General features: G+C 46.8%; 1 protein-coding gene across 2 annotated transcripts in view; it reads right to left on the bottom strand.

The window, feature by feature from the left end:
- GALNT18 (polypeptide N-acetylgalactosaminyltransferase 18) overlaps positions 1-26,584 on the bottom strand; it is a 328,177-nt gene that overhangs the window by 104,593 nt on the left and 197,000 nt on the right. The gene's annotated exons all lie outside the window — the stretch shown is intronic.

The raw sequence follows: 26,584 nt of genomic DNA, 5'->3' as shown, positions 1-26,584 counted from the left end.
CGGGTGCCATTTTGTCTAAGGAGGCAAAGGCTATGGGGCAGGACTGCACGTGCACTGAGCTGGGAATGAACTCATTTCTGGATCAGTGAACTGCAACAATGTGATATCCTACAGGTTCCACCCAAGATAGGTCCAAGAAGCCCTCAGACCTGATGGCCAGCAGATCAAGAACTCTAGTAGTGGCACATCAGGTGCCATTTCGTACAGCGTGGCAAAGGCTTTAAGACTGCAGTGACAACAGTGAGCTGTTCATGCACTGAGCTGGGAGCGAACTAGCCTGACACAGAAAATAATATCAACTATGCCATCGTACAGGTCAAAATAAGTCTGTGTGGCTCCCAGACCTAACGATCAACAGGTTCCAGAAAGATCAGTACCAACAACAGCCTAGCTATATAGGACACCTGATATCTTCCCTAATCCTGGGACCTGCTCTAACCGGAAGTGGGAAAAGGTTGTACAAACAGTGCAGCCATAGTACAGGATCACAGGAGGTGCAAAGGTGAGCCGGGAGCTGGGGCTACAGAGACCATGGTGGAAATCTGACATAAGAACCCAGACCTGGAACTCACTGGAGGGAGTGGCACAACTGACTGCAAATAAAGAGCCATGTACCAACTGCAATAAGTAAAATAGAACTGTAGACTTCTTGGTGATACAGCTTAGAAACCTGTTCCAAGGAGAAGAATCTGATAACCAGAAGTGAAATGACCAACAGCAAAGAAGAGACAAAGGCACAATGAATATTACTGAAGACTCCTCTGCAAAGGAGAAAAGTCTTTGCCAACCTCAGAGTTAACTGAAGAAGACATCGAGAAAATGGGGGATACAGAATTTAAAACACTTGTTATAAAGCTTCTGATCAAAATGAGAAGAATTTAAAGCAGGAATTCAAGGACTATGTCACACTGGAAATGAATCAAATGAAATCTGATATATCAGAAATGAAGAATACAGTGGAGCAAGTTAAAAGTACAGTGGAGAGTCTGCAAAACAGAATAAAGGAGGCAGGAGAAAAAATCTCAAAATTAGAAGATATTTCTTGTCATCAGGGGGAAACAAACAAAAAGCTAGAAGCAGAGTTGGGTCAAGCTAAAAAAAAGTATTCAAGAACTGAAAGACACTAACTATTAAAGGCCAAATATAAGAGTTATGGGAGTCCCAAAAGGTGTAGAAAGAGAAGCTGGGTTTAAAGGTTTTTTAATGAAATATTAAGGAAAAATTTCCCTAATTTAGAGAAGGAATTGGGAAACAACATCCAGGTCGGGCACAGAGCTCCCAACAGGCTTGACCAAAAGCAACCTTCACCACAACATACGATAATCAAACTCTCTTCAATTGAACATAAGATCCTTAAATGTGCATGTGAAACAAAATTAACTGACATATAAAGGAATGCCAATTAAACTCACAGGAAAACCTCTTACAGGAAACTCTACAGGCCAGAAGAAAATGGAGCAACATATTCCAGATTCTAAAAGCAAAAAAAAAAAAAAAATTGTCGGCCCAGGATAATGTATCCAGCAAACTTTCTTTTGTCTTTGAAAATGAAATACAATTCTTCCACAGTCAAGAAAAGTTAAAAGAATTTACCTCTTTCAAAACTGCCCTATAAATGATACTTCAAGATGTTCTCTTGACAGAGAAGAGGAATAGCACTCACCAAAACCAAAGGCAAAGGTGAAGAACATCCCAGTAAAATAACAGAAGACTAAATCAAGGAACAACCCATTGCTAAAATGACAGCATCAAATTACCACCCATTCGTATTAACTCTGAATGTGAATGGCTTAAACTCATCAATCAAACATAGATTAGGAGACTGTATTAAAATAATAAAACCCATCTATTTGTTGTCTACAGGAGACACATTTCACAACAAAGATCAATGGAAACTATATCTCGCAGATTTTGTTTTTTGGGGGTGGGGGTTTCTTCTCTTCAAAAACACTTTCTTATTAAATTCTTCAATGACTCACAGATCATACAGTAGCATCATTTTCTTCAAGAAGGTTTTGATTTTCTTTTTCATTTCTTCAGCAACGCATTAGTCATTCAGTAGCATGCTAATTAATTTCATGATGTTGTCAATTTCTTTTTTCTTCTTGTTGATTTTCTTTTGTGGCATTTCATTTAAGGGAATGTATAGTAACTGTGTAATGGAGACTTTTATATCCAGATGTGAGGATACAAGGTAGTATGCATCTTTACTTCCAGACCAAAGATGGACTCCCAATGAAACTGTGAACTACATCTTTTTTTTTTAAGATTTATTTAATTTTTATTGGAAAGGTGGATATACAGAGAGGAGAGACGAGAGACAGAGAGGAAGATCTTCTGTCCGATGATTCACTCCCCAAGTGAGCGCAATGGCCGATGCTATGCCGATCCAAAGCCAGGAGCCTCTTCCTGGTCTCCCACACTGGTGCAGGGTCCCAAAGCTTTGGGCCCTCCTCGACTGCTTTCCTGGGCCACAGGCAGGGAGTTGGATGGGAAGCGGGGCCGCCAGGATTAGAACCGGTGCCCATATGGGATGCTGGGCGTGCAAGGTGAGGACCTTAACCACTGCGCCATCTCACTGGGCCCTGTGAACTACATCTTGACAACAGGATGCTGCACTCTGCCATTGTCCATGCCCACAATGATGGGCATATGATTGTGTATGAAGAACTATACTATAGTAATAATGTAGGAGAACTCAGTGGGAAGGGATTGGTGAGGGGTAAGGGAAATCCCATGGCCTATGGAACTATATCATAAAATGATAATAACAACAATAGTAATAATAGAAAGAAGCAAAGTTTGAAAAACAAATACAGCTGGGGGTGCCGGCTGAATGGCTCAATTGGTTAGCCTTCCACCTTGCAGTGCTGGCATTCTGAATGGGCATCACTTCATGTCCTGCCTGCTCCACTTTCCATTCAGCTCCCTGATTATGGCCTGGGAAAGCCCTGGGATCCTACACCTATGTGGGAAACCCACAGAAGACTCCTGACTTCAAACTGACTCAGCTCTGGCCATTGTGGCTATTTGGGGAGTGAACCAGCAACTGAAAGTTCTTTCTCTGTCTCTCCTTCTCTTTGTAAATCTGCCATTCCAAATAAAAATAAATATTTAAAAATACATATATGCTATAGTTTACCATTAAAAAAGAAGAAATATAGCTTGATTCCTTTTTTCCTGAGCAAGAGCTGGACTTAGACTCCTGTGCCTAATGAATAAAATATGGCATGATTGGAACTGACAAGGCAGCACTTCCGAGACTAGGTCATACAAAGTATTGCAGTTGGGTTATTGCCTCCATGGTCATTGAAACTGGCAGAAGCCAGAAATCTTGAAGGTATAAGAAAATCTTTCTTTTTTTAAATTTCATTTTATGACACAGTTTCATAGGCTCTGGGATTCCCCCAAACCCTCCTATTGCCCGACCCCCATGGTGGAATCCTCCACCTAGTTGCAGTGTTACAGTTCAGATCAAGTCATGATTCTTCCATTGCAAGCATGTGCCATGCATAGAGTCCAGCCTCTTATTGTCCAAAAGATGCAAGTTCTTAACCACAACCTGTGACCACTTCATTGACATTTCAATTTTTAGTTTATACACAACCGACTGCTATACATCTTAAAACGGTGATAAGGTACTGTTTCAGCTGTCTCAGGCCTGTTTTCATTTTATATTTAACAGCTTGTAGTATTGAAGCATGATTTAACTGAACGTGACGAGTTTTAGGATAGTCCAAACAGGCTTATAACTCTAACAAGGCATTGTTAACAATAGAGGTGCAGAACAGTTTTAGGTGGGGTGTGCAGAGAAATCTTTACGCCCCAGTGAGGGCTAACTAATCTTTGTGACCTGCCTAGTTATGTATGTGTGAGTCCAAGCTGACCTATTCTTGTCTGCTCTAAGCTTTCTTTATTAGTCTTTGCCTATCTAATCTGATTTTTGGGTGGGGGGGCGGATGGGGAGAGGGGACCTCCAGAGTAACCCTGATGGTCATTGCAAGAGTGGGTAGGGATCCAAAGTTGGAACTAAGTAAGGACCAGAGAAAGCTCCCCTCCTGGGATCCGAAGGAGGTTTCTTCTATTTTTGAGGACTGCTCAGGACTCCCAGCTGTTATTCCAATGTCATGAGATCCTGTGAGGAAGGATCTGGGCTTCTTCCATCCTGTGTGGGAGATCCGATAGGGAATGGATGATCTCAGAGTTCTCGATGTGCGAGGGCACTCCAATTCCCTCTGGTCTCCTTGGCTGTTGGGACACAGTTGTTGGTGTCCGTACTGATAGTCCTTTGTGAGGATCTGGGAGTCTCCAGCATTGGGGTACAAGCCTCCTCCTGCTCCACTCTGGGGGTCCCCTCCTGCGCTGTGTGCATGACATGTCAGGGTCACTCTTGATTCCCCCTGTATGTCTTTATAGTTTTGCCAACGTTCAGTGCTGATTCAAGTCTGTTATCTATAAGTTGCCTGTTATATTCTTGAAAGGTTATACTTAACATCTTCCTCACACTTTCTAAGGAGATGGAAGATTTCTCTGCTCTCCCACCTCATTACGGAATAACATAGGGTATTAAAAGTATATTAGGTTTTACAATTCTTTGATGTAGAGCATAAGCAGTCTGATTCCCATTGATTGTTGGTTCATTGATTACATCACAATATCTTATTGCATGTATTACAGGCTGTTTGAGGTTGAAATAATATTACAAACTACAGGTACTATTTTTCAGATTGACATCATTTCATCTTAAATTAGGGCAAACATGTGATATCTAACCTTTTGGGATTGGCTCATTTCCCTTAGCATAATGGTTTCCAATTGGGCCTGTTTGGCCACAAAGAACTGCATTTTGGCTTTTTTTTTTTGATTGCTGAATAGTATTCCATACACCACACAAATTGTGCAGCCCCAGGCCAGCCTCAACCAACACCTTCACTGCAGCGTCATGAGCCCAATCACCCAGCACAGACACTCCTTCATTCCTGTTGCTCCGAGAGTGTATGTAGGAATAAAGATTTACTGTTGTACAACCTGCTAACAGTGAGATGATTTGTGGCATGGCAATGGACAACTAATACTGTGCCTATTAGAGAAACCTCCACGTCCTTTAGGAAGGCTGAAAACACAGACCATGAGTGAGGAATGCATTCAGAGAGTATAGAAAAGCAAGGTGTCTTACTCTATTCTGGCTGCTGTAATAGAATACTTATGAATAGGAGAAAGAGAGAGAGAGATCGATTTCACCTGCTGGCTCACTCCTCAAATAGCTACAATAACCAGGGATGATGCAGGCTGAAGCCATGGACTGGGAACTACATGTGGGTGTCCCACACAGGGCCCAGGCACTTGGGCCATTACCTGCTGCCTTCCTGACTGCATTAGCAAAGCACCCAGGACTTGAACAAGCATCCCAATATGAGATACTAGTGTCACTAGCAGCATCTTAACCCCTGTGCTGTGATGCCAGCCCCTGAGTTAAAATGTTTAAAAATATTATGGGCCCGGCACAGAGGCCTAGTGGCTAAAGTCCTCACCTTGAACGCGCCGGGATCCCATATCGGCGCCAGTTCTAATCCTGGCAGCTCCACTTCCCATCCAGCTCCCTGCCTGTGGCCTGGGAAAGCAATTGAGGATGGCCCAAAGCCTTGGGACCCTGCACCCACGTGGGAGACCCAGAAGAGGTTCCTGGCTCCCGGCTTCGGATTGGCACAGCACCGGTCATTGCGGTCACTTGGGGAGTGAATCATTGGACGGAAGGTCTTCCTCTCTGTCTCTCCTCCTCTATATATACCTGACTTTGTAATAAAAATAAATAAATCTTTAAAAAATATTATGTAGACAAAACAAAAGCATTTCCCCAAAGCCATTTGGATTGGATGCTTGAAAATTTGAGGCTGGCTGTTGCTGTAAACAAATGAAATAGTCTCTAATTGAAAGGCTGTGTCCAAAGGGATTGATTTTTGGCTCCACATCAACATGACGGGGATTCTAGCAGTAAGCCAAGGGATCTGTCCTTTGTAACATCCATTTTTTTTTTCTTGATGGCTTAGAGAGAGAAAGTGTATTCATCATAATTTTTGACTGAGGAAGAGGTGGGGTGATGACAAAAGACTAAAAGCTAAAACCTTTAATAAGAGGAATTTTTAAGTCAAATCTAGCAAGATGGAATGTGCTGCACCCCAAATTCTAGTGCACAAGAACGGGAAGTGGAAGTCAGACTGTGTATGTTGATCTGGAAGGAGCACATGGGAGAAGGGACAGAACTCGAGGTCAGATATGCCCTCTGGCTTGTGACAGGTGGGCTGAGAATGTCCCAGAAGCAAAGAGGATAATGCGGATGGCCCAGGGGTACACAACTTAAAGGGGGCAGGCAAAGGGTTGGAGGTTCAGAGAGGCACAACTGAGGTCTACACATGGTACCTAGAGTAGGTATGGTGCAGATCCTGTCACAGGAGGTAGGTAGCCAGTAACAGGTGAAAATCTAAACATAGAACTCTCCAGCAAACAGCATGACCTATCCTTTTGGGCTAGGGGTCAGAGGTTCAGTCACTTGGAAAAAGCAACAATTCAGTTACAAAGGCTGGTATCCAATATCTGAGCTGGACCTACTTTGTTTCCCTTATAAGAAGCAAGGAGGCGAGGCATAGCAGGTCTCAGAATGAGATCAAAATGATGGGTACCAGAAAGCATATTGGAGGCGCACTGTACTCAGTACCTGGGTAAGGAAGTTTCAGCTTTCAACCTTGGATCCCATTTCTCTTCTCATGGATGCTTCTGACTTTAGAGTTACTAGTAAAATCTATGCTGTCACCAAGCTAACCCTGTCTCGGCTCTGATTGGCTGGGCGGTTATGGAGCAAGTGTCTAGCTCTTGTCAGTTCCTCTCAATTGGAACCATGTCATGAGATATATGCACTGCTGAGTTCCTGCTCTAAAGAGCATTAAATTTCCCCAACCTGAAAGCATAATTGGCTGCAGTGCCAGGAGCAGAACTAAGTGCCTTGGTCTTTATTGGCTGGAGGTGGGCTGAGCAGGAAAGCAGGCCATTTTTGGCCTGAGAAGAGGTCAGGGGGCAGTTGGATCTAGCATAGAGGAGGACAAGAAGTGCCAGGCTAGGACCTCTAGAAGGCCCTCTTCACAACCCGCTGCAGGTCTGCATGCTCCCCTCAGTCAGGAAATAGGATGCTTCAGGATCCTTGGCAAATTCAAAGGAGAGTCAGCAAACTGGGAAGGCCTTGGCCTCAGATATTCAGGGCAGGGTGGGTAGAGCCCAGAAAACCTATACCCTTTCCTAAATGGAGAATAAACAAGCACACAGACACATGATGGTGACCAATCAATTCACGAAGGAAGTGGGATGCTATTTGGTTTCAGCACTGAAGACTTGTACTGCAGGGCATGACCCCATGTGGCAAGTGCAAGCTGCCCATTCCCTGTGCCCAGGTCATAGTCCCCTCAATGCTGTCTCTTACAACCCAGGCAGAGGCTCAGGGGAAGCCCAGATTGGCTCCCCAGGCCCAAAATATGTCTAGAAACATGAATACTGGGACCCCTTTTCTGCAGAAGGGCCCCTTTGATCAATGGTTTCATTTTCATAGCATGTACCATATTAAAGTAGAAAAGGGGAGGGACCACACTGCATTGCCTATGGAAGGAAAAGCATAATTCACAAACTTCGAAAGTTGATTATGAACCAGGTGCTGTGCCAGAGACTGATGAGACACCGTCTCAAGGAGTTCACACCCAGGGGAGACAGACAACAGACAGGCTTTATTCTAAACAGCAAGTGCTCCAACAAAGTCCAAGGAAACATGTAGCAATCAACTTACAGAGAGGATGTTGTTAACGGCAAGTTTGCCAGGTGGACAAGATGAGAACAGTCCCCTAGTTACAGGAACAGCATGTACCTGTGAGATGGGTTGCCCAGTGAGAATTTGAGAATGAACACAGATGGTGGCAAAGAACCTTTCATATAAAGGCAGAGAACAAACAGAGGAATCATGCCATCTTGCTTGTTTTATATCACCTCGGGAACGCCACATTTTGGTGTATTTAGCCCAGTGCAGTTAGCCGTCTCTTTCCCCATCCCACTCCATCTATGAAATGTAAGCAATGTTTCTGATACTTTCCAAAGAAAATAGTTTCTGTTGTTGAAGGTGTAGATGTGTTTTAGTTGTGACAACTGAATGTCTTGAGTCACAAGCCACTCGTGTCTTATTGAACCGGGCTTTGATTGTAGGCGACTCCCTATCATCTGCTGCTATGCTGAGCAGAACGTCAGGGCCCCCTGAGAGTAAGAAAATGAATGTCTCTCCGGAAGGGGCCCCTATGGCTCCGCGCAGGGCATGCGATTACCTGACATAGAGGGCGGCAGCCCTCACTCTGGCACAGAAGGATTCTGCACCACATGGCTTTCTGTCCTCATACTTCCTTATCTTAGGGCTGCTCATCTTCTTCACCAGCATCCTCAAAGCACAATCCTTTCCCAAATCTGAAGAGTGACATCCTAATGCACTTGTCTTAGAGCTGCAAGCAGGAAACAGGAAGCCAGAAAGACATGAAGGTCTCTTGTAGTGCTCTTGGCACCTGACAAGCAGCCTCAGGTGTTCCTGTAGGCTCCAGAGACGATGAGATGCTTGTTTATGTCTGGTGCTAGCACAGCTCCAAAGGTGAGTACATCTCTCTTTCTTCCCTGCCCCAGGCTTCCCCTGGGGAAAGTGTGTCCCAGAGCAGGAAAAGAAGAGAGGCTTTCCTACTCTCTTTGGAACTGGAGGGAAGAGATGGCTCTAACACTGAGTTGGGGAGCTGATCGTATGTACAGGGGCAAAGCAACAGGAGCCTGAACACTGAGGGGATGCAGAAACTCCTCTATGGAGGGCCTTCACACTCAGCTTATCCAACCCTTCATTCTTATCTGAATCCCCCACACCATAATCCTGAGACGGAGTCCATGGCTGTCTCCTGACAAACAGAACTTAACTAGTTAACAAGACAGCTCATTTTCCCAGTGACATTCTTCCTTAAGGAGAGGGGAACTCCACTTTGTTGCAGTCACTTCTACCCAATGGCCTCGGACTTGTGCCCTGGAGAGCAGTGCTATGATCTGATTTATAAAGCTGCTTGGAGCATCTTGAGCCTTCCTTTGTGGCAGCTGGAACTTCCCAGGTCTTCTAACCACCCACATGCATCACCCTATGTCGTTGTGAGGTTACATTCACTGTCTTTCCTCTCAACTCCACCTTCCAGAAGTCCCCACAGGGTTTCAGTCCTGTCAATAGCCTTGCCCTCTCTGCCTTTCTGCCATAGTGGAGAGAAACTCTGATCCAACCAACCCCAGCACGTGAGGGACACAGCCTGCCCAGCAGAAAACAGCCTTGTCTCACCTAGACCGAGCTGTGATTGGGGTTGTTTCTGAGCCATGCTGTGGAATTTGCTGATTGCTTTGCCACCTGGACAGGTGCAGGAGAGAGTGCTGATGGTCTCTAAGGAAGACACGGTGCTCTCAGGTGCTGCGGAAAGGAACAGCATTGCCCCCTTGTCCTTCAGGCCAGTTGCTGTGTGTGGTGAAGAAAGAATCCCGTTTCGCTGCCAGCAGCTGAACCTGCTCCCACAAGTCTGGTTCTTGGTACCTGGCTCCTATTCTAGGTGTACAGGATCAAGAAAATGACATTCACAGCCACTTCATGCAGCCCAGCTCTCTTGAGAACCCTATGTTCAGGGACATCAGGTCAATGATTAGCTAATGTCCAGCTACTTTCCTGGCATGGGGAAAAATGTTTGCATTTTCAGCAATTCCCCATACAGGGGCTGTCTTCTGGAAAGGAGATGTTGTCAGGAAGAGTGTGTGCATGCACAATGTGGAGCCAATTAGCTCTGCTCTGGGGACTGGAGATGGTGCTGATCATCAGGTTCCCAGGGGAGCCCTGAGCTGCAGGGCCGCTGCCTCCACCTTCACCATCCACCGCAGATTAGCAAGATAAGTCAGTGTAGAATCGAATGCAGCTTCAGCTGCTTTTATTCCTGCACCCTCCCAAGGGGCAAGCAGATGCCCAAGAAATTCAAAAAGGCAAGAAAGACAGGTGCAGGAATTGGCATGAGCCCTGGCCCAGAGAAGTGAACTCAACACTCAGGGTTACAGACATGAGAAGAGTCAAAAGGAGGGAAAACAGTTGTGAGCCAAGGTACCACCCAAACCCACACCCTGGATAGCATCTCAGGAACCCACATAGCTGCCTCCACTACCCACAACCAAATTGTACTCAAACGGGATGCTATCCTTATCTTAGATTTAATCTCAACCTTTCTCTGCTGTCATCTCAACCTCCACGTCCCCTTAAGCTCAACCTTACCTCACACTCTGCCCAGTGTCTGGAAGCTGTGATTTCACCACCATCCAGCCTTAACTTGAACACGTCCCAGCAACACCGAGTTCAGTCCTTAACAGAACCTGACCTGATTCCCAGCTAGTGGCCCACTCATGTCCAACCACATTTCAGAGGGTAGAGCAGGGAAGGTCCAGTCTATCTGCAGAACACACTAAAGAGCAAAACTACCTCACTATGCTGTCCATCCTTCCTATCCTCACTTTCCCCACACAAGCATTTGTCATGTGGCTCAGGACCTGCTGGAGACCAGCTCCGGCTGACTTGCGAGCTTGCAAAGGATGCACGGATTGATGAAAAGAAGAGACGTGGACCACTATGGCATGATGCTCATAATCAACAACTCAAAAAAGCTTCCTTCTTTATACAGAAATCATCACAAGATTTGCACAACATCTAAATATTTCATTTTTACTTCATGATTAAGAGAATACAAAAACAATCCTAAAAACATTACTATTATTTTGCTTCAAAGAAAACATTTTCAGCAAACTATTACTCATTCAAACCTGTAGTCACCCAGCTGAAGCCAGGAACGCCACGGTTGGCAGCATATGTGGTTACATAGTGACAACTGGTTTACTTATATCCAAAATCAATTTTCACTAAACCTAAACTAATATTACTTAAAATATCAAGAATACAGAAACAAAAAGAAAGCTTACAAATGAAAGGAATTTATAAACACATATATCATAGTTGCTTTATTAAAGCTTATAATCAGTCATATACTAATTACCATCACCTTCACCTAGTACTGATTCAATTGTTTTTTTGTGCTTTTGTTAAAGGGCAGTGAAAAGAATCAGGGCAACTCAGCCTTTCTATGAAAAAAGTTCTTTACAAGAAACTTCCTTTTATCCTTTAAAACTGTTTTTGTTCCCTAAATATAAATGTTAATATAAGGTAGAAGTTTTAAACCATTTTTCTGTAGGGGTTCATATTTGTCTCCCTTTAGAAGATGCCCCACATACTTCCTACTTTCCATAGTGAGAAACCAAAATGCATCATTTTATATGTTGTAACAGTTCAAGGTTGCATGGTAAACAAACTCTTTGTACCTCCATGGTTGCCACCTCTTCCAAAATATTATCAAGTCATTTTTTTATGGAGAACATTATGCATTTTAGAGTAAATTCCAGGTCAAAAGAGGACACACAATAAGACCTTTGGGAACAATATAGGCTCAATTGTGCTACTGTATGCTTTTAGCTGAGACTCATTGTCTTAAGTTGCTAAAGACTCTTTTACCATAGCATGAATGATAAAAATCAGTTTTTGGTATTAAACAAGTTACAGAAATCATTTCACATTTGCAGAAAGTAACAACACCCTCAGGAGAATTCCATGAGCTATCAGAGAGGTGACTGGGTGTCCATACAATGGGGTGAGGCAGCAATGAGGTGATTAGAGACATTCTGTCAGGCCTGGCCACACAGCTAGAAACTCCTTGTAATCTTGCTAATTGAGGAGCCATGCTCAACACACCCTGTGCCATCTGCCCCAACCAACCACATGGCCCCCCGCAAAGACCCTTCTTGTTCCAATGGCAAAAGAATCTGACTCAGTCACTGGACACTTGTGTACCCTGAGTGAACCTCTGGCCTTTGTTCTGCTTCCAGGTCCCCAGGAGGTAGGGAGCACAGGCAGGCTGGGCAAAGCCAGTGCGATACAAGGGACCAGCACTTCCCCTTCCTTTTATTTTATTTTAATTTTTCTAAATATTATTATGCTTGAAATTCAGAATTACATAGAGAAGATCTTCCACCCATTCATTCACTCTTAAATTGCTGCGATGACTAGAGCTATTATGGTCTGAAGTCAGGAGTCAGGAACTTTATCTGGATCTCACACATGGGTTCAGAGGCCCAAGGACTTGAGCCATCCTCTGCTTGCTTTTCCAGACACATTAGCAGGAAGCTGGATTAGAAGTGGAGCAGCCAGGACTCAAACCAGTGCCTATATGCCATGCCTACATTCCAGACAGAGGATTAGCCTGATAAACCTTGGTACTTGTCCCCTTTTCTTTGTTTTAGAATCCTAAATGCCATGAAGAAGCAAAGTGAGGAAGTCACTGAATCATGGTTCAAGACCACTTGGTTTTGCTCCAATTGTATTTACTTCATTCACAAGACAAAACTAGGGTGAGGCTGCCTCTTTGGTGGAGATCAAATGAGGCAGTCCCTCCCAAGTGGGTATGAGAGGAAACGAGGCATGAAGGTGGACAGTAGATTGCCATTGCCTTGGAGTGAAAGGGGGATGCGGGTACATGTGATGCTGTGGGTCTGGGCCTCTTCTTCCATGGGAGTTTTTGGCATTAGAGGACAGAGGTAGGCCCCACAGGAGAGGGGCAGTATTTTCTCCTTAGGAAAATTAGAGAGCATTGAATGCATACAGCACACAGGAATCCTTTAAAGGATCTTTTCAGCATCGTCTACAAGCAGGAAAATGTCTTGTCCATGCCAAGGAGCTGTTCGAGGGGAAGAGAGACAGATAACAGCTCCAGAGAGTGGGACAGTAAGGACTAATGAAGCACGGAAGGTTAAGAAGCTCTAGTTACCCAAGTGGCTATCTCGCTCTCTCATCCAGAGCCTGGTGAAGTGGCTATCTCACTCTCTCATCCAGAGTCTGGTGGTTCCTGCAGGTCTGTCCTGCTCAGGACAGGTGACTTTACTGTTGTAGTATCCTTAACCCATTCCTTAGCACATTGGTATGGTGTTGTGTGATGAGCAGGGCATAAATAGTCTCCCTAGGTGGAAGCCAAGGATAGGAGGTGTCTAGTGGCATGAATACAAATTATCAAAGGGCCACATGTTGGTCAGCCATTCTCCCCAGTACCTCTGTGTCCTGAGACTTCTTTTTGGTGAGTGAATCTATACACGGAAATGAAAATCACATCTATTAGAGCAATGAACACTGAGACCATCCAAGTCCACCAAAATTTTGGCCATACCTTCAAGTGAGTGGCATGAGAATTGTCCAGCCATTTCCTAACTGGCTGAGAGACCACCAATGAGAAATGTCTTCCCCACAGGTCCCCACCCAGATAAGCAGGGGTCAGAGAAAGCCTAAAATCCCTAGAACTTCTGAAAACCTTTTTAGTGTCTCTCCCTCTTTCCTTTTAAGAGGCATCCCATCTTCAGGCTCTTCTGGCAGGTGCTTATCCCTCCCCTGTATGCTCACTTAGTCAGTCACTTTGCAAATAAAACTTCTCTGTCTACAACTGATTCCCAGCTTTTTGCTTCTATACTAAGCTGAGGAAGGAACCCACAGAACTTCTCTGCAACAAATGAGTCACTGCATTTAGATATAATAATCAGTATTTGCTGAGACACTATGGGCCAAGCAGTTAGTAGCTGCCTGGGCTATTGTGGGAAAAATGTCCTGTACCAAGTGGGAGCAAGAGGGTAATCATGGAATAAGCAGTCCCTAAAAAGGTTTATTACAAGGACTAAGCCACTTCCCATAGCTGTCCTGATTGTTCGTGCTGACACCTAGTGACAACTGCCCTATTCCCATCAATGGTTGGCATGCCCTGACTCTAGAGGGTGAACTTTTTATACTAGATGAACTTAGAGCCAGCAAACATCACAGAACACTGATTTTCACCAGCCCTGTTTTCACCTTCAAGGTCATTTACACAACTAGCCAAATGGAAAGGAAAGGAAAGAATGGCTTCAGTTCCTACTACAGTACAAGTAAAAGCAACACTGAAAACAAGAGAGCCCCTTGAGTAAAATATCCTACAAGTTGGGATACCCAAGAATTTCATAATATGGGTCATATTCTTAGATAGTAATAGTCAGACCAAATGTGATCATTCGCATGCATGGGAGACACCGAGGTAAGAACAGAAAGGTGCCTGGTGTGATGGTTCAGTGGCTAAATACTCACTTTCCAAGAGCCAGGATCTCATTCTGGCACTGGTTCATGTCTCAACTGCTCCACTTCCCATCCAGCTCCCTGCTTGTGGCTTGGGAAAGCAGTCAATGATAGTCCTGTACCCACATGGGTGACCCAGGAAAAGCTCTTGGCTCCTGGCTTCTAATCGACCCAACTCCGACTGCTGTGGCCATATGGAGAGTGACACAGCACATGGAAGATAGTTCCCTCTATCTCTCCTTCTGTGCTTAAGTCTGATCTGCTTTTCTACCAAAAATAAAATTAATCTTAAAAAAAAAAGAACAGAAAGGACACAGCCATTCTCATAGTCAAATGTGGTCCAGGGAAGTCATATCGAGCAGGTGCTCTCATCGCTGATCTGTTGGAAATTTCAGGTATTTCCACCATTAATGTGGGTCTTCAGGTCCTGTGAAAGAGGTAGAATGTTGTCCAATAGAGGGTGTGTGCTGAGGAGTGAAGGTCCTAGGATTAGGCTGCACCAGGAGAGTGAGTTATCTAGGACAGCCTAGAGGAAGAATCCAATAGCACTGAGCCTGCATGGATGCAAGGCAGCAGGTAACTAAGCCCCAAGCCTGGAAACAAGTTGGAATTCCACAAATGCAACAGATGATGGCCATCAAGGGATGGGTGGAGGTAAATGGTTTTGTCTGAGGCTGCTACATATGGCAGGGGTGGATTTATGTTTTGGCATCCAGCAACATGGTTTGGACATGGTTTGGAGCCTATACTCATGCAGGAGCCAAAGTCCCAAAGTTCTAAGTTAATGGTACCAAGAAGATGGAGACTTGATCCAATTATACTTGTGGAGGTGGGGCCCATTGGAAAGTGACTGGACTGCACGGGGACATTAGGGTAGTGTCTCAATTAGTCAATTTCCATGGCTTTGTAAGATAAGAGAGAGAGAGATGGACAGGCATGGGTATTCTTTGTCACTTGTCATGTAGTCTCAAAGCTCTGTCAGCAATATGACTAAAGAACAAACCGACAGAGGCCAATCAAGTTTTGACTGGGAACCTCCCATACCATGAGTCAAAGTTCTTTTATAAAGCAGCCTGCCTCTGGCATTTCATGATAGTACCAATGAACTGACTAATGCAGGAAGGCATCTGTGATCTGAGGGGCTTCCTGACAGACCCAGCAAAGCCCTGGGCTGCATGGCTGAATGCATCCTCTGCTCAGGTTAGCAAATGATTCCAGGGCAAGCAGCCACAGCAACCTCGATAGTGAAGAGGCAATTAGGGAAGCCACCTTTCCTGAGAGACTGGCTCCCTTGGTGCACACGTCTCTGCTCTGCAGAGCTGGAGATAAATAGCAGAGGCCACAGGGCTTCAGCTCCATTTATTATTATTCAGAAATAGCACTGCAGAGCTTTCTCAAAGTCAGCTGCACAGTGCAGGCAGCCAAAGCTGCAAGATGATTTATGGGACATGGCGAGGAGATGTTCCCTGTGACCGCTGTGACCCGGCGCAGTCAGAAAACACTGTGGGGCAAGGAAGTGCATGGCCTTATTTGGTCACCGAACTGAATAAACCTAAAGAGGAGGGCAGAGGGGAAGCCGGGATGCATCTGATGTCTAAACTGAGGATTACAGGCCAAGTGAAAGGGGACCAAATCTTGCCTGGGAATAGGAGCAATGAGAATGAAAAGCTGCAAATCAGACAAGAGACAGGGGCCCAGGGGAAAATTCCTAAGTGCCCAATAGATGCATGGAGGGAAGGCCAACCCCCAGCCATTCACCTTGAAAGGGCAAGTTCTGAACACCCTATGAGAGACACTGTTTAGATGTGGCTTGCTATGGAGGAGTTGCTAGTTTTTGTTGGCCAACAAAGATATGCAATAAAGTACACAAAGGACACACGGAACCATACATAGTGTTGACTACTATATGACATGGAGCAATATTGCCATGTGGTGGGCAAAGCACCTAAGATTTGAGTGGAGAAGGTTCTGGAAGGTGGCATTGTAGACAAAGGAAGAGAAAGTATGAGTTCCTTGAATGTAAGTCACCAGCACTCTGGGGTCACTAACAGTGACTCTTGCTTTCCCTGTTAAACAACCAGCTCCTGTGTAAACAAGAAGTCATACCCCAATCCTATGTAGATGCTGGGCCTGGGAGGATGGAGGAGGAGGCATAATGCTGCTATGAGGAAGCCTTGACCTGAGGTTTTAGCACATCTCAGTGGGTTGAATCATCTTCCCTGGCTTTGGAAGCTCCCAGCTTCAGCCTCAGAAGTGAGGGGACCTTGAGGACAAGAGCCTGGTGTGTGTGTAACAAGCAGGTGGTGCGAGGGAAAGCACTGTTTGATTTTGGTGAGTTAAAAACTGAGTTCAAAAAATGTTCTCAGGGCAGATATATAACCCAGATGACTTCAAAAGGGCAGACCAAAAGCACTTGCATCCTAATTGGCGAGTCTGCCATTCTGGTTGTGAGGCACTAAGGTGACAGTCACCACTAATCACAGGAAGATGTCTTCAATTAAAGATAGCAAAGGCAGTTGGGGTTGGCCAATGAATGAATCCCAACGGCTTTACACACACACACACACACACACACACACACACACACACGCACGCACACCACACACCACACACTCCACACTGCCTCCTGCCATGTGGTGCTTTATGTCAGTCCAGGACTCTATCAGCTGAAGTTCCTAGGCCTTGCACCTGCAGAATCATAGCCCAAATTAGCCACTTTAAAAAATGAAGTAGCCTGAGCTGGTATTTTACTATAGGAGCAAAAACCAAACAAACGCAGTAATCTTGATCTTGACAGAGGGGATTAGAGGGAAACTGTTTATTCCCCAGCCCCTGCCTGCAGAGCCCCACACACCCAGGCCTGGAGTGGCAAGGATTCCTGGTATTTCCAGGCACTGGATCCTCCGTTGTCTCTGGTGGCTTCTCTACACTCTGCCTTCATCTCTTACTTCTTCATTAAATTCTGTACAAATTATCTGATTTGAGAGCACAGGCTGCTTCCTGCCAGGACCCTGCCCTCTGAGCCTACAGGGTAGGACTGCGGATTGATGGGAAACAAAAGGGCAGAGAAGCAATCCTAGGAAAGCCCCAACTCACATGTTCATGCTTGTTATATTGAAACCATAAAGTCAGCACAGGAGCTAAAGAAACCATCAACGGTATGTTGGCATAATGTTATGCGCCATCACGGGGGTTACATAATTAAGGCCACTTCCTGTGTTTTGCTCACTAGAACATTCTCAAGACATCAACTCTTGTAGTTTTCAATGACATATTTCCAGGTTTGCCTGGCTTTGCAGCAGACAAGACGCACTCCAAGGGAGATTTTCTCTTGTGTCTGAAATTTCAGTTCAATGATTGCTGTTTTACTAACTGTATGGCTCCGAGCTGGTGACAGTTCCTGCCACCCACCTTATGGTCACTGCCCTAGACAGGCAGCCACATATGATGCTCAGATATAAAAAGTCCAGGGACACCCTGCTCAATGTAAACTGCAGGCCATTGTTGAGATGTTGTTTCTAGAAACTTTCCTCCCATACTCAGGAAGTTCCATGGCCTCCACCACGCACACCTGGTTCCTGCTAGGAGGAGTGGGGTATGGCCAGGCTCTGTCAGGGTCTCCTGGGGGCCACAGCCCTTTTTCACACAAAGAATCTTGATGGTGTTCAAGGGCCCATGTGTTTCTTTGCCTTGGCTTCCTCTATGTCTCCCAAGCTGTGTTGTCAAAAATCCTGTCACCAACTCCCTTGCTGCATCTTCCTTGTCCCAAGGAGTAACTCTCTCTCTCTCTCTCCCAGTGTCTGCCTACAAGGGGTCATTGGCCAGTCCAGAGGAAGCAGATTATGGAGCCTGTATTTGGGGTACAGCAGCTCTGAAAACAAGAGAGAATGCTTAAGGAAGAAACATGCTGTGCTGACACTCTGAGCTGACACTCCGTGCTGACAGAGTGTGCTGCCAGTGGCTGAAACTCTGAGCACCGAGGAACCAGGTGGGAAAGGGGATGTGAGTGAGGCTGCACGAGTGGGCTCAAGGTCAGTCAGGGCTCCAGCCTGGTGAGTGAGGGGCCTCAGAAGTGACCCCAGCCCTGCCCAACCCACCTCCAGAGTGTTAGACCTTACAAGTGTGGCCCACCTTAGATGTTGGTATACCCCAGTTTTCTCTCCTCTCAGGAGAATGGCTCAGGAGACTGAGTTTTACAGCAATCTGATGGACTATCTTTGAAGGATGAAGCTCCACCTTCCCCAGGGATGCCTGACAATTCTTGCTGGATGCTCTCTTCCCTTGTTTTGCATTCCCATCCTCCTTGTATATCCTATAACTCCCTAAATAAAGCCCCTGTAGCCGAACTGGCTTCAGAATCTGCTTCTGGGGTAATGAGCCCTTCCAGGTGCAGCTGAAGAGGTGGGGAGGCTGCTGTGGATGTCCTGGAGCCCGGTGCTCCTGGTTCCATACTAGCCACTTCTGCTTGGAGCAGTTGCGACGGGAAACCACACTGCGGCCAACATCCTTCCAGGTGGCAGGCATCCTATTAGGACTCAGTGACACTCATCACTTTCTGCAAGACACTCTGTTCTGGGAGGAGTGTTCACTGCACACACCACCCTCTATTCACCCCTTTTCTCTTCCAGCTCCCTCAAGCCCTGGGACAACACTTTATTGTGACCCCGGGGGTTTTTATAATTTGTTGCTTAGCGTACCCAACCACTGACTTGCAACAATGATGGCCATTTGTCAAGGTGCTGGCTTCATGTCCAAGCCTGCCACTGCCCAGAATCTTCCACTCTGTTTCTGCAGCTGTTGTACAGGGGATCTAGCCAGGGTACACAGTGATTGCAAGAAGGACCTCATTGCAAAGGTTCTACCCTGGCCCTCTGAAGCCTCATCTGTGTTGAGATGAGGCCACTTGGCCATCCTTTGTGGATGAGCATGGGGTCAGGCACACAGGGAGTCAGGCTCAGTCAATCCCAACTCCTGGTCAAGCCTGAGTTCCACATGGGTGCAGGAACCTAAGGACTCAGGCCATCTTCTGCTGTTTTCCTAGGTGCATTAATGGGGGACTGGACCAGAAGTGGAAGAACTGGAACTCGAACAGGTGCCCATATGGGACACCAGCATCACAGGTGACAGATTTTTCCACTATGCCACCACGCCAGCATCTGGCAATCAATTTTCCTATCATCTAAAACTCAGAAATTCAGGAAGCAGGAACCTCACCCTCTGCTGTGCTGGGATGTAGCAGGAACAGGGAGTACTTAAGTCCAGAGGGCAATGGCTGCCCACCTGGGGCTGTAGCAATTCGTTTCAGAAAGATTAAACTACCACCTTGAATGTTCTTTCAGAGGAAATCCAATCACTTCAGCCAGGATCCAAGCCTCACGCCTGAGCAGTCTTACTCAGGAACTCTCAGCAAACAACTTTGTTTTCTTTCATTCCCTGTATTAGGGCTCATTTTGAAGCCAAATGGAATTTGACAACTCAGACAAGCTTGCAGGCACTCTCGCGCTCTGGGGAGGGGGCAGGGACTGAGCCAGGGAAAAGTTCCTTTCCTGGGTGCCTAAGCATTTTACGGTGACTGTTGGGAGTCAGTGCTATCCTCAGCAGCCAGGCATTAAGATCTGCCCTATTTGCTGGGATATCCTGTGAAGTGTAGCAGGTGTCATCTGGTGACAGGTTCATTTCTTTCTCTCCCATGGTGGAGAATCCTCAGCAGCAGGCTCCTTAGATCAACGCCCCTGCAACCCAGAGCTGGCTCCTCCGCCAGGCAATGCCAGGAGCCCCACCTACACCATGAGCTAACACTGTCAGAAAGGTGTTCTTTCCCATTTCCACCTGCCTCAGAGCTGGCATCAATGCTGAGCCTTCATCTAACAATTTGTAATTTGCTTCTGCCATCCCAGCCCCAGCTCCCAGTGAAGGTCTTCAGGATTTGTGTGTGTCAAGTTTAGAGTGACACTTCTACCCCCAGGGAAGAGGATCATGGGGCCTGGCACCTACTCCCGGGTCTTGGTTGGCAATGGGATGGTGTGGTGGTTCACTCCCAGATGGGAGCTGGACCATGACCCCAGCAGACACACTTCAGGGCCACTGGCTATGCAGAAGGAGGAGGTGCCACAGGTCATGGGAGGCAGGGAAGCTGGGATGAGCCTGATGGCCTGAGCCCCTGCCCCGCCTGCCCATCCATAGCACCTGCTGCAGACTGCCAAATGCAGGTGACTAAGCTGACACTCAGCCCTCCATGGCCTTTATATCATGTGACTCCTCCGCAGTCCAGTCAGCTCTCCCAGGCTCGCTCATTCCCCAGCATCTGTAACACAAGCCCCCAGTATACTCATGAGCACATCCCTTTCCTAACATCTAATTGGCAAGATACGGCAGCACCACCCCTCAGCTCCACATACCCAACACCATTCAACCTCCGAGATGTAGACCAAATGCCAGCTTACAGAAAGCTCTCCAGTGACTGAGCCCTCCTCCCTGGATCCCCTAGAACACTCTTCCTTTATTTAGGATCATCTAGGACTCATGACATTTAGCACCTTGCATTGTGTATGTGTGAAATTTTCTAAATTTGCACTATATATTTTTAAATAAAAGGTTTTATTATTTTAAAAGTAGAGTGGCAAAGAGACACAGAGAAGGATTTTTCATCTGCTAGATTTTTCACCAGACCAGGTCAAAGTCATGATTCCAGAATCCCAAATCTCCCACATGGGTGGCAGGGGCCCAAGAACATGGGTTAATTTCCCAGGTGCATTAGTAAGGAACTAGATGGGGAGTGGAGCAGCTGGGACTCAAATTAGTGCTTTGATATGGAATGCTGGAATTGTAAGCTTTGATTTAACCCACTGCACCAAAAGACCAGCCCTAGATTACTTTATTTCACTGTTAAAAGTTCATTTATTTAATTGACTGCAGAGAGAGAGAGAATGAATTTGAGAGATCTTCTATGGCTCACTCTTATCCAGTAGTCACCAACCTCCTCCTTCCCCTATCTCGACTACAATGGTCAAGGCTGAATTAAGCCAAAGTCAGGAGCCAGGAGTTTTTATCCTGGTTTCCCACATGGGTGGTAGACACCCAAGCACTTATGCCAACTTGAGCTGCTTTCCTAGGCCCAGGACATGGGCATTGCAGGCAGCAGCTTCACCACCATGCTGAGCATCAGGTAATTTTTTAAACTGACACATAACAGCTGTACAACTCGGTGAGGTGTAAGGCAATGTGTTGATACATGTGCATGTCATGAAATGATCACATCGGGGTGACGAGCACATCCATCATTGCAGACATCGATCATGTCTTTGTGGCGAGGGCTTTCACACACCTCTGTTGTGGCTCTTTGGAAATCTGTCAGATACTATTTTTAATAACAGTCACCCTCCTGCCTGCAGAACCCAAGCCCTAGACGCCCTCAGTAGGGGTTGGCAAAGGCTGCTTCTCACCCATCTCTGTGTGGCTGCTCTGAGTCTAGTCCCTGGCACTAGAGAACACGTTCTGTTTGTGGTGTTTGTGGAATGCATTGGTGAATCCAGCCAGCAAAGTGTTGGGGTGCTTTCTGGCATTGCCGTGGAGCTCAGTGTTTATCCCAGTCAAACGAGGAGCTTGAATGGGGTTTTGTAGGAGGGCTGTCCCCAAACTGTCTCTTAAGACAAGCCCATCTGCATGGAAGAGAAGCCCATAAAGGAAGCTGGGTCCCCTCACCCCAACTGTAATGCAAGTGCTCAGTGGAGACCCACGAAGGATGGGGAGGAAGCCCTGGGAGTCATCAGAGTACTGGGGCTGGGGATGGAGCAAGCACAGGCAGCCTCATTTCTCAGCATACAGGGATAACCTCTTGTGTTGCCTGTATGTCCAGCTATGACAGTAGCCCAGACAGGGTTAAGAGCTCTGGGGGGCTGTCCAGGAAAGCAGCTTTCTATCAGCAGTTGGCAGAGTGTGTCTTTCCACCCACTGAGCTGCCATTTCTGGGCCTGCCTTCTGTCTAAGAGCACCTCTTCGCAGGGTTCTGTCAATGCCCTGAGCTCTTGAGAAACAATCTGCTGGAAGCAACCTGGAATGGGGTGTCTGTATCTGGCCCAACAAGGGCTGCAGAGCTGTGTGTTTGCCTGGCGTCAGCTCTGGGCTAAGAGGTCCTGTGTACTGCCACCTCCCCCTGTGTAGAGCTGCAGTCTGGGTCACTAGTTGTCAAATGAACGCATGTGGATGACTGCAGAGAGCAAAGGGCAGAAATCCTCGTGCGATTGAGCAGATGGTCAAGTGAGACCCTGAAACATACATGCAGTTGTTTTCCCAATATAGAGCCTTGAAAATGGAGTAAAGGTCTAGGTGAAAACAGGGGCTGCTATGGAGGTGCAGCAAGATAGGTCACTGCCTGCCACACCAGCATCCTGTATCAGAGTGCTGATTCAAGTCCTGGCAGTTCCACTTTAGATCCAGTTCCCTGCTAATGTGCCTGGGAATACAGCAGAAGATGGTCCAAGTGCTTGGGTCCCTGTCATCCACATCAGAGACCTGGATGGAATTCCAGGCTCCTGGCTTTGGCGAGGACCAACCCTTGCTAGCTGTTGGCGATCATTTGGGGAGTGAACTAGTGAATGCAAGATCTTTTTTGGTGTTTCTATTTCTCTCTCTTCCCACACATCAACCTTTCTGTATTGCTATCCTGTTGAAATAAATAAATAGCTCGTATAAAACAACTACAAAAAAATATGCCTCCTTCTATTTCCCCTCCCCCAGTGACAGCGGACTTCTGCTGATACACAGCATAAAGGAGAGTCCATGCTGCTATGGGATCCTTGGTTTTTTAGGTTTTGGATCTGTTGCTCCTAACCCCTGCCCTGTCCTCCACACACTCTCCTGCCTGGCCCACCAAGCAAGGGGGTTACTCATCTACTGGGAACTCTGAGACCTAAGCATGCAGGGCAGATACAGGTGGCAGCTGGTCAGGCCACGGGACCCACAGCTGGTTCACCTGTTGCCCATTCTGCTTGCAGTCTGAAGGCTCTGGGAGACCTGCCGGTCACTGCACAGCTTAGGACAGGCTTAGAGAATACTAGACCCATCCCAAGGCTTCCCAGGGGCAGGAAATCCTCGGTGGGCTGGCTTTCAGGCTGAGTCCTTAGAGAGCAGAGGGCAGACTGTGTGTGGCTGTGCTGATGTCAGCATGAGCGTGTCATTTTCAGCTGCTGAGCAAGATAGGCCAGTGGCCAGGAATGGACGTGGAGACCTTTCCCACTGGCTGCCCATCAGGTCCAGCAGTGTTTCCTGGCCACTTCTTAGGGCCAGCTTAACTGCTGGCAGCAGGTCTCCTACCTGCCGTCCTCCCTGCCTGTATCCAGGGCAGGAACCACCTCTCTCGGTTCACTCCTACTCTCAGTGCAATATATATTCAAGTTCCTAAAACTTTCCCTCTGACAGCTGGTCACCCAGATGAGCAACAGAGGAGGGGCCTTTTGTAGGTGACTTGCTAGTTTTGCCCACCCAAAGCTGGTCATCTCAGTTTGTCTATAAGCAGAATCACCCCAAGTCCTCCTGCTGCAGGTAGCCAACAGGGAGCCCACAAGCCCTTTGGCCTCCAAGAGCTGTCCTTGGTTAGCAAATGATTTCGGAGTCCCATGTTTATTACTGTCCCTCCGTTTATTACTACAAGAGACCATGCTGTTGCAGAATCTAGCTAGCTCACAGCACACACATGAAGCTCAGCATGCAGGGAGCTCAACAGCATGATTGCCGAGGACAGAGAAGTTTCTGGAGACATGCAGGACCAGAGCTAGAGGAACTGAGCAGGTTCTGAAGCTGGTCCACCAAGGGGCGGTGTCCCGGGGGCTTAAGCATGCAGGTGTCCCTAACCAGAGATGCTCATTTCAGGTGGAGGTACTTAGCAGTGGGAAGTCCCAGCTCCTAGAATATAGGAAGCCAGGCAGCAAGGACCCCCAGAGTAGAGAAAAGAGTGGAGCCTTCTAAGAGAAGAGGTGAGACCAGGGTGAGATACAGGGCCAGGGCCCAGCTAAGGGCATGAGGGAGCATTCCAGCAAAGCTCCAGGCCTGCCAACCATGGGTTGGTGGTAAATTTGACCAAGTGAGGGCCCAACTCAGAGAATGTTGAGGAGAGCTGTGGTATGGAGGTACCGTAGGTACAGGAAGCTTGCCCCAGGCTGTAGCATCTCTGGTGAGGCCAGGCGACTCACTGGGTGTCTGTGCAGAGGTCAGGGCCAGCTGGCCCACCAGCACATGGCACTTTGATGTGCATTACAGAGAACCCACTCTCTGGGACAGTAAATGAGAAAAAGCCACTTTGTGAGACCAACTCAGGCCAGGATGCCTGCCTCGGTGAATGGAAAGTATGGATTGCATTTTATCTGCCATGTGGTCCTGGCCTGGTGTTCTAATAAAGGGTTCAGCCTTTAGATTCACATGTAGGCAACACTGAGAGGTAGAAATGAACATGGCCAGACATGACAGAGACATTGTCACTGGTCCAAGTAGGGCCTGGGTCTAGGTCAGGCTCCATGGAGCAGGGAGAGGCAGGCATTTACTGCCTGCAGCAGCCAGAGCTCAGAGACACACAAGAGAACAGCTTGGAGAGTGCAGCTGGGCAGTATCAAGGCAGCTGTTGCAGGAGCCATGCCCAACAGTAACTCTCAGGCTGTTGATGGGGCAGCTAGAGGCAACCCCGGGAGTGAGGACCAAAGTGAGAGCACCTAGGACCTTTACAGAACACAGCTTTGAGAGGCCTAAGCCTCAGGGTTGCTGGGTGCAGAATGCCAATTTCATGGGCTGGAGAGCCTGGTCACCTGGGCCAAGACATGAGGTTGGGTGGTGACAGGAAGTTTTGGCTGAGCAGGCTGAGGAAAGTTGGGACTGAGAACATACATGCCCGGCCGTGTAAACACCTTTAAGCTGCCTTAGCTTTGCTTGTAATTCAATTAGCTATATGGGATTCTTTAAGCTCCATAAAGCACAATATTGTCAGACCATTCTTTTGCTTTCCTTCTTCAAATTTTGCAATGATTCCAGCTGCATGCAAAGCTGTGGGTAGTTTTACAGCCCAGAATGAGGAGCTCTGGTGTTGGACAACGTCTTTGAAACATTAAACAATGATTAGGCAGGCTCTGGGCCAATGATGGGGGCTTGTAGGGAGGAGGGGGAGAGAGGTGTTGGAAAGGGACCCAGCAGCTGGCGGCAAGCAATCCGGGAGCTCTGATTCTATTTCCTTCCCACATTGTGATTTCCTTACCAACAATTAGAAATTAACAATGACTCAGAGTTGCATAATTACTTGTCATTCAGCAGGATTTTGAAGGTGGTTCCAGGTAGCAGTGGGTGGTAGAATCAGCTCAACCCATTGTTGGTGAGGAATCGCATCCCACTGATCACACAAACACACATGAGCCTAGGCACAGACATGTGTACACACCACCTACACATGCCTGCCACTGTATGGCTATGTAAATATCCACAGCCACACACACATACACACAAGCCTGGTCATGAACATACATACACATGCCAATGTGTACACAAACATGCATGGATTAACACATACAAAAGCACATGCTCTCACACACACATGAATGACATACACACAAACACACAGACATGCTCAGGTACATATCTACATACACACAGGCATGCCAAACTCTCCATATTTTAAAGGAAATAAACTGATTGCTTCTCCCAAGATGGACTCAAGTACGGCTGCCAACATCTTCAATTACTTCCCACCCCTGGCATGAGCCTAGAAAGCACCTATGGAGCCAGTCTCCCTTCTCACTGTGTCCCAAGCAAAGTCCAGCCAAGGAGACTTCCAGGCCATCCTCTGAAGTTGTTCCTTTGTCTCCTAACTTCACTGATCCTGCTGCCTCACACCCTTGTCTCCAGGAAGGCATGGAGGAAAAACATAAGGACGAGATCCGAGTAAGCCTTTTGGAATCTGTGACCCATGCTGCACCAGATCCATCCAATGGGATGGCTGAAGGTACAGGCTTAGCAAGCAGACATCTTGGGACCTAACCCTACCTCTGTGTGCCACTGTGGACATGTTCCTGCACTTCTCTATGTCTGTTTCCTTATTATGTAAAGTGACACTGAGGATGGTTCTTAGCACTGATTACAATTTTTAAAGATTTATTTTATTTTTATTGGAAAGTCAGATATACAGAGAGGAGGAGAGAACACAGAGAGATCTTCCATCCACTGGTTCAATCCCCAAGTGGCCGCAATGGCCAGAGCTGCATCAATCCAAAGCCAGGAGCCAGGAGCATCTTCTGAGTTTCCCACGTGTGTGCAGGGTCCCAAGACTTTGGGTCGTCCTCAATTGCTTTC

This window comes from Ochotona curzoniae, unplaced genomic scaffold (assembly GCF_017591425.1).
Source record: "Ochotona curzoniae isolate NIBS_2020 unplaced genomic scaffold, NIBS_Ocur_1.0 contig_517, whole genome shotgun sequence".
NCBI lineage: Eukaryota > Metazoa > Chordata > Mammalia > Lagomorpha > Ochotonidae > Ochotona > Ochotona curzoniae.
Note: the sequence above shows the minus strand (reverse complement) of the source record. Positions and strands in the feature narration are given on the sequence as shown.